A 9,635-nucleotide genomic window follows, 5' to 3' on the forward strand; every position below is an offset into this window, starting at 1 on the left:
GTCAGGAACCCTATCGAGAGATCTGACGGTTTTCTGCATTATCACCGATTATGAGGTCTTGCCGGCACATAGCCACCAATCGCACACCCCATACGCCTCCGCACGCATTTTGGGTCGGCCCATGTGCGGGGTTAGTGTTCCTATTTTTGTTTTTGTTTCACGTTTTTTATTTGTTTGTTGTTCTTTTACTTCTATAGAACTGTTCATCAATCTCAACTTCTATTTTCGGGTTTCAAACATGTTCTTCAATTCAAAATATGTTCATAAATTCAAGTTGTTTTTGAATTTATAAATGTTGATGAATTTTTAAAAATATTCACAAATTTAAAAAATGTTTGCGCATTTCAAAAATTATTCCCAATTCTTTCCAAATTTTTTTAGTAGATTATAAACTATTTACAAATAAAAAAATATTAATGTATTTCAAAAAATATTCATCAATTCACAAACAAATGTTTATGAATATAAAAAATGTTCTTTGATTTAAAAAATATATTAGCAAATACAATAAATGTTCAGGAATTAGGAAACAATGTTCATTGATTCAATTTTTTTGAGAATTTTTTTAAAAAAAATCCTGATTTCAGAACAAATCATGAAATTTCTAAAACTGTTCACTGATTTACACAATATGTTCCCAAATTTAATGAAAAAGGAAAAACAGAAACGATAGATAAATAATAAAAAGAAAACTAAAAAATTAAAAAAAACAGCGAAAACACATACTAAAGAAAACTAGTTCAGGGAAGGTTCTAGAACCTTCCAAAAACATTCCTAAAATTGGTGGGAGGAAAGGCATGTGAAAAAACTGTGTATTGGCTGGCACATATGTGCGTGATAGGGAGAGGATGGGGTGCATGTTTGCTCGCTATGTGTTGATCCAGGCAATAAATAGGTCTAAACCCTATTTGGTGCCTTAAGCGCTGTTAGCGCCGATTAGCGATGCTGGTGCTCCAAGGAGCGCGTAGCGGGCCGGCCCATTTATTATTTTATTTCTGTTCGAAATAGCAAAAAATGTAGCGGACCTCACGCTTACCACAGGGCTGCGCCAACCACTACACCAATGAACGACCAGTGCTTACTACCGTCGTTTGCTTTCTTTTATTGTTTCTCCAGCTTGCAAAATGCCCGGTGTGGGAAGCTTCCCAAACCATTTTTTTCTTGTTTCTCTTTTCTTGTAATGGTTTTGTTCGCCTTTTCTCTTTCCTTTTTTGCTAAATGCGTGCACTTTTCTTTAAAAATAATCAAAGAACGTGTTCTTCAAAATCCATGAATTTTATAAATTTGAAAAATTCATTGTTTTTTTAAGTTTATCGAGTTTGAAGAAAGTTCATCGAATCTGGAAAAAAAAAATCAATGAAGTTCAGAAAAATTCATCATAATTGAAAAAAGTTCATCAAATCAGAGAAAAGTTCATCATAATTAGAAAAAGTTCATCGAATCTGAAAAAAGTTCACCAATTTTGAAAAAAGTTCAACGGATTTGAAAAAATGTTTATCAATTTTGAAAAAAGTTCAACGGAATTGAAAAAAAGTTCATCTGTTTCGAATAAAGTTCAGTGGATTTGGAAAAAAGTTCATTGATTTTGACAAAATTTCAACGAATTTGAAAACAGTTTAACTGATTTGGAAAAAATTTCATCGATTTTGAAAAAACTTCAGCGGATTTGAAAGAAAGTTCATCGATTTCTTTTGAAAAAGTTCATCAAATTTAAAAAAAGTTTACAAATTTTTAAAAAAATTCATCAATTTTGAGAAACGTTCAATGAATTTGGAAAAGGTTCGTAAAATTTATAAAGAAAAGGAAATACAGAAAATGAAATAGTAAAAAGAAAAACCGATTAAAATGCAAGGAGAGAAAACCACGAACTTAAGAAACGAATAAAAGAAATGAAAAAATATCTGCTTCGCAACGGGTGGGCTAGCCTACTGGTTTGTGCTCTCCGTCGAACGTAGAGGTGGAGGGTACCTTATTTTGCTGAGAGTTTGATGAATACAGTGCTATTTGTTCCGGCCCAGGTAATGGCAGTTCATTCTACACCCGTCGTTCGTCCTTGGGCTCGGCCCATTTTGCTATATTTTCTCTGTTTTTGCAATGTACGCACACGTCATGAACGCTAGTTTGATCGGGGCATGCAGTTCCTTTTCTCTCACTGATTTTGGGAACCTACGGTTTTGAGGGGCGTTTTTCCTGGTGTTCTCTAGAATGGGTTTTTTCTAAAAAAAATCAAATTCGTGACCTTTTTCTTAAAATTGTAAACTTTTCTTAAATTCGTAAAGTTTACAAAACCATGAGCTATTTTTTCAAATCTGTGAACATTCTTTTATAATCATGAACTTTATTTTGAAATTCGTTGGGCATTTTTTCAATTTGTGATATTTTTTCAAATCCATGAACTTTTTCCAAATTTGTGAAAAAAAATTCAAGTAGGTGATTTTTTTTTTCAAATTCACGAACAGTTTTCAAATTAACAAATACTTTTTGAAAATTTCGAACTTTTCATAAATGCGTGAATTTTTTTCAAAATTGTTAACCTTTAAAAATTCGTGAACTATTTCACATTGTTTAACTTTTTAAATTAATGAAACTTTTCAAAATTCTGAATTCTTTCTCAAATTCATGAAAATATTATTTGACGAGATTTTTGTAATGTGAAAGGTCAGTGCAGTGGTCAGAAGTTAAAGGTCAACATGTGTGTTGTCATATGGTCAATGCATCAATAGTCAAATGGTCAAGTCAATCGAGCTGGGCGCGAGTTAATTCGAAATCACTAATTAAGGAGTACTCGTTGTAAAGAACACTCCACTTTTCCAGGTCGCGACAAGTGGCGCACATGCAGCACGCCACTTGTCGCAACCTGGGAGTTTTCCCTTTTTTTATAGATCCGTTTATTCAAAATGTTTTATCTCTTTAAACGTGCGTTCAAATGTTGAATCGTTTTCACCATTCGATTCCTCGCGTTGAGATTTTCAAAACTAGATCTCATGTTGATAGGTTTTGACGAACTCTTTTTCACGAAAAAAACTGGACGAAAAAACTGAACCGAGAGCATGATTTTTTCCCTTTCCGAAAAAGGCACGCTCATGCCTATCGCGAAATCACAACCGTGACTCTTGTGGAAGGAAAAAAACAGAAAACGCATTTTTTTCCATTTCCGAGAGGCACGGCCGTGACTCTCGCGAAGGTACAACCGTGCCTCTCGCGAAAGCAAAACCATGACTCTCGTGAAAGAAAAAAAAACAGAAAATGCGTATTTTTTTCCCTTTCATAGAGGCACGGCCGTGACTTTCGCGAAAGCACAACTGTGCCTCTCGCGGAAGCAAAACCGTGACTCTCACAAAAGAAAAAAAAAACAGAAAACACGTTTTGTTTTTCCCTTTTCTAGAGGCACGGTCGTGACTTTCGCGAAAGCACAACCTTGCCTCTCGCGGAAGCAAAACCGTGACTCTCACGAAAGAAAGAAAAACAGAAAACACGTTTTGTTTTTCCCTTTTCCGAGAGGCACAGCACAACCGTGCCTCTCGCGAAAGCAAAACCGTGCTCTCGAGAAAAAAAAAACAGAAAACGCGTTTTTTTGTTTCCGAAAGGCACGGCCGTGACTCTCGCTAAAGCACAACCGTGCCTCTCACGGAAGAAAAACCATGACTTTTGCGAAAGGAAAATAAAAGAAAACGCGTTTTTTCGCGCAATTTTTTTTTTCAAAGTTTCTTTGATCAAAAACATAAGAAAGACCGGGGGAAACCAAAACGTCGAAAAACCCGAAAAAACCCGTTTAAAAAGCCGAAAATGCGTGCGAAAAAATAAAAAAACAAAATTCGAAGGGAGCGTCCAGAGCGCGACACGTAGAGAATGGCTGAGAGCGCGTCAAGTGGTGCTGATCGTTGCGAGGCTCGTTAACTAGTTGCTTAACTAGTTGCTCCCGAGTTAATTTGAAACGAACGCGAGCCAGCCAGCCGAATGCAAGCGGGTTTTATTGGGTTGGCCCATATAGCTAGGCCATGTGCGCCAGATCAACAGTTGGCGCGTTAAACGTTGTATATGCGCTGCCCTAAGGGAGGGCAATTCCTAAATGGCGCCCGCTGCGCCGGTTTTAGTTCTTTTCACTAATGGGCGCATACCCCTGCAGTGGGTTGGGCTCGGCCCGTCTACGTTCTTTTCCTTTGGCTTTCATCCCGCAAAAAAACACACGAGTGTGGGTGGGAATCGAACCCACGACTGACTTCTTCGTTATATGTAAAGTCACAGTAACCAACGGGACAACCAGATCACAAGTGTTCATTTACATCGTCTTCCTTCTTTTGTTCTTTTTATTTCTTTTTCTTTTTTCCTTTTTTCTTTGAATTTCTTTTTCTTTGTTAAATGCGTGAACGTTTTTCAATTTCTTGATTTTTTTTCAAATTCAGATGGACCTTTTTCAAATTCATGAACTGTTTTTCCAAATCAATGAACTTTTATTCAAAACCAATGAACTCTTTTCAAAAGAGATGAACAATTTTCGAAATCGATGAACTCTTTTTTCAAAATCGATCAACTCTTTTCAAAATCGATGAACTCTTTTTTCAAAATTGTTGAACTCTTTTTCAAAATCAATGAACTTTTTTTGAAAATCGATGAACTCTTTTCCAAATCGTTGAACTTTTTTTCAAAATCGATGAAATCTTTTCAAAATCATTGAACTCTTTCCAAAATCGATGAACTTTTTTCCCAAAATCAGTGAACTTAGAAAAATCGATGAACTGTTCTTTAAAAATCATGAACTTTCTAAAAATCGATGATCTTCTTTTCAAATTTACCTTTTCCTTTTTCGAGGGAATTTATATTGGTTCTTACTAAAGCAAACGTTAAATAGGACGGTTTTATAGAACTAGCAAATATGCCCGTGCTTTGCAACGGGAGAAAAACAATCAGATTATATAAATATAATAGAGATAAAAAAATCTGAATCAAATGCCAGGATGAGATAAGGATTTTCAATATGTCATTTCACAAACTATGTCCGAGTGATGTTATGATGAGAAGGGACTTTTAAAAAGTTATTTCAAAAACTGAAAATGTGATGGTCTCATTACGACTTAATTTCCTAAGGTGCCACAACGAAATATTTTTTGGTTGAGCAAACTACATTGTTGGACTGCTGCCTTAGTTAGACTGATGCATGATGTGTCTCACATTAACCTAGCATAGCGATGTTTTCCAGAACCAATAGAACTTTGATACGAGAATAGTTGTATACGGAGGCAAAACAGACATTTAGTCATTTCCATATAGTTTACAAAAACTAACCCATAGCAAGATGTGTCAACTTTTTTGGGCTCGGGACATTGTATTCAAATTCCCGAATATGTGTCGAATACACGATTATATTTTTAGAAATCATGAACATTTTTTATTTCATTGCCTTTTAAATCGTGATTTTTTATAATATGCAAACAATTTTTTTAATTATGAACATTTTATGATCCCCTAATGAAACTTCTACAGATCCCCTAATAAACCATCCGCCTAAGCGATGGTTTGTTTTTGTGCGTTACTCAAGAATCAGTTTTAATTTTTGTGAACATTTTCCAAAATTTCATGTCATTCTTTTCAAATTCCCAAATATATTTCGAATACACGATCATATTTTATAAATCATGAATTTTTATTTTATTGTTTTTTAAATCATGAGTTTTTTAAATCATGTCATTCTTTTCAAATTCCCAAATATATTAACAATTTTCCAAAATTTCATGTCATTCTTTTCAAATTCCCAAATATATTTCGAATACACGATCATATTTTATAAATCATGAATTTTGTAAACTATATGGAAATGACTAAATGTCTGTTTTGCCTCCGTATACAACTATTCTCGTATCAAAGTTCTATTGGTTCTGGAAAACATCGCTATGCTAGGTTAATGTGAGACACATCATGCATCAGTCTAACTAAGGCAGCAGTCCAACAATGTAGTTTGCTCAACCAAAAAATATTTCGTTGTGGCACCTTAGGAAATTAAGTCGTAATGAGACCATCACATTTTCAGTTTTTGAAATAACTTTTTAAAAGTCCCTTCTCATCATAACATCACTCGGACATAGTTTGTGAAATGACATATTGAAAATCCTTATCTCATCCTGGCATTTGATTCAGATTTTTTTATCTCTATTATATTTATATAATCTGATTGTTTTTCTCCCGTTGCAAAGCTGCGAACAGTTTTGTTTTTACTTCATGAACTTTTTATGATTTCTCAAATGTTTTTTGAATTCACAAACATTTTATGATGTATCTGTATATTTTCTCAGTACGCGCAACTTTTTTGAAATTTGTTTTTTTTTTTTGGAAATCCCGGAATGATTTGAAGAACAAAAAACAGAAAAAGAAATGAGAAAGGAAAAAAGCAAAAGAAAAAAAGGGGCGTCATTACGGGCCGGCCCATTACGGCCTGCTATATATATTGCAGAAATGGGGAGAAAAAGGGTATAACAACAGGGATCGAACCCTGGTCTCCCGTGCGGGCGGCTTCGGCCTTAGCCACCGCGCTGCCTACCTGCGAGTGTTGTATAGTTGTATTGACTGTCTTATAAAACTAAAGTTGACGGCGACTTTTTTTAAAACGAATCGTTTTCTTTACTTACCGATGGCATGGTGGGTAAATAGGGACATATTCAGAGGCAATTTATATGACGGACGACCAGAAACCTAATTCTCTTTATTATTAGGTAAAGACTAGGCAGAAGGACTAGCTTAGTCAAGTGGTTAAACCGTTAAGCTGCGAATGTGGTGGTTCTTTGTTCGAATCCCAGCCATTCCATACATTATTTTTCAATTTCGATTAGTATCTTTTTTTTCTTCACGTTTGCTTTGCTGAGTCGGTTGGTGGGCCGGCCCGCGACGCGTCGCTAGCGAGCGCCCGTATCGCCAGCCGGCGCCTGAAGCGCTGGTTAGGAGCACCCCTTATCCCTTAGGATCCGTGAAAGAGTTGCATCTTATTCTCTTGGGCGTGGGGCCGTCAAGTGTGGCGAGCACGACCACATGGCAGGGTTATTTGCCGTGTGCGATGTAAAAGCCGAGTGTTTCTTCTGTAAAATGCCGAGAGCCTTGTACAAACCGAATGGTTCTCTGTTCGAATCCCAGCCATCCCATACATTATTTTTCAATTTCGATTAGTTTCTTTTCTTTTCTTCGCGTTTGCTTTGCTGAGTCGGTTGGTGGGCCGGCCCGCGACGCGTCGCTAGCGAGCGCCCGTATCGCCATCCGGCGCCTGAAGCGCTGGTTAGGAGCACCCCTTATCCCTTAGGATCCGTGAAAGAGTTGCATCTTATTCCCCTGGGCGTGGGGCCGTCAAGTGTGGTGAGCACGACCACGTGGCAGGGTTATTTGCCGTGTGCGATGTAAAAGTCGAGTGTTTCTTCTGTAAAATGCCGAGAGCCTTGTACAAACAGAGTGTTTTTTGTCGGCGCTACTTGGTGTAGTGTGCTGTAAGCCATGGGCCCCTTATTCTTCGTGCATTTTAGTGTTATTGCCCGGCTTACATGATTAGAGGCTGAGTGGTCAACAAATTATATACTCAGGTTATGCAGAAAGGCATGACAATATACGTCTTTCCTGTAGTGACGGTGCCTCCATTTTATAAAGAAGCAAAATGTCTGGTTGTGACACTATGGATAATACTGATTTAGTAAGTAAAGCTAGTCGTCCATATCCATACGGGTTGACATTATCTGGAACTAGAATATATTCTATGAAAAAAAAGATAATGCTGAAAGGTTCTGGTATGATGTGGACAATGAGCCCTTCGTTCTATAATTATCTACTAGCAAAAGTGTCCGTGCGTTGCAACGGGAGAAACAAATTATCACACTTAGCGCCCCATCCTTGTTACCACTTATTTTATTTATTCTCATTGTCGGTCACGCTGTCCACTACACGGCGAATCTTCCACCTAAGCTTGGAGCTAATGAAGAATCGTCTACATACACAGACCAACGAACAGTCGCGTTTGAGATCCCGGCCACATCCGCGCAATCTAATGATTGCGCCTTGTGTTTGTGCTATCCATATTTTACATTGTAGCAGTTCAGTACCAGTCCGTAAAGGACACAAAAAATCTTCAAATTTAACTTTAGTTTAAAACAACCAACACCTTTTTTTGTGGGGTAAAACGATCAACACCAAAGAACAGGGGAGGTTGCGAGTTTGATTCATGTCACGGTCAATTATTTTTGCCTCATCTCCTAAATGAGCTGGTGGGTCTGATTTGTTGGGCCGGATCGCACAGACAGGTTGGGAGGGCACTTTTTTTCATTGGTGGAATGTAACACAGACGAACGGGGCAGAGGCCCGGCGGCCCAGGACAGACAATCTGTACAATAGCCTAGCTGAGTATGGAGAAACGCTATGGACATACCAAATGGGAGGCCAAATAATATTATACCTCCATTTATATAAAAAAAATAGCATATATGCCCGTATGTTACAACAGTAAAAAAAAGTGATATAAATTTAGTGAGGATTGTGCACAAACATAACATTCAATGTGTTATAAAGTTGGCGCAAATTTAGTAAGTATCATAAGTGGGTCTGCTGCAACCGAAGAAAAAATAATGTGAATTTAGTGAGGATTGCATGTAGGAAAAAAATGCCACATCATTTTTATTCATAAGATATGGATGAGGCCAGTACGCCTGTCATTGGTTCAAATTAAATTCCATGCCAACCAAATATGGCGCCCACAAATCCCGCACGTCCTATTCATTTGGTAGGATCCTCCCTCAATCCTCCTATAATTACCGTAGGCAAAAGTCTGAAAAAAACCTTGACTTCGTAGTTGAAGTCTAAAATGAACCCTAAACTCGAAATCCTTGAAATTAGCACCCTGTCTTACATAATCCCGGTCTATCCCGACCCTTCTTGGGCTGAGAAGGTGTTTGTCTTCGCTGGGATTACACAAATGGTAGAGAGGGGGGGAGGGGGGGGGGGGAAGCAAGGCCAGCTGGTCTGAACGACGTGGTCTGTACAAACATTGCTGGTGTTTTTACGCACAAGCACACCATACCACTTCTTTGCTTGCTGCTCTAAACGTGTTGATTTGTTCTACACTTGCACAAATGGTAGTGATCGGAAGTTTTTTTTGCAAAAATAAAGATACATAGAAAACACATTTGGACTTGTACGCGTGACATGATAGGAAAAACTCATTAAAAAAATTGGGCGCTTATAGACGCCGGCGCGCCGGCCGAAAGTTTGGGTCGGTCGAGCCCAAGCCGTTAGACGTGAGCCGTGCGGCCGTTGGATCCAGACAAGAAAAAAACAAAATGTCCCTAGCTTTTTCTTCTTCGGGTTGTCGGGGTGGATCCCCATGTCCCGCTCAGGGAGCGTGCCTCCTATCTGGGTTGCAGCCCGGGAGGAGAAGGGAGGGGATGCGCGTGCATGAAGGCTAGAGGTAGGGGATGGAGGTGTATAGGAAAGAAGGCGTGTCACACAGGGCCACTGCGTATTGCACGTTGGGCCAGCGTGGTGTGCGAGCGCCCAATGTTTATCTAAAAAAATCTTTAATTTCAACTAAAACTAGCTTCCTCAATTTTACTCACGACTAACACACACATGCATTAATGCTCACCCGTCAGAGCTGTCAAACCAACACCGGGAGA

Source organism: Triticum aestivum, chromosome 7A (assembly GCF_018294505.1).
Source record: "Triticum aestivum cultivar Chinese Spring chromosome 7A, IWGSC CS RefSeq v2.1, whole genome shotgun sequence".
In the NCBI taxonomy this organism is placed as follows: domain Eukaryota; kingdom Viridiplantae; phylum Streptophyta; class Magnoliopsida; order Poales; family Poaceae; genus Triticum; species Triticum aestivum.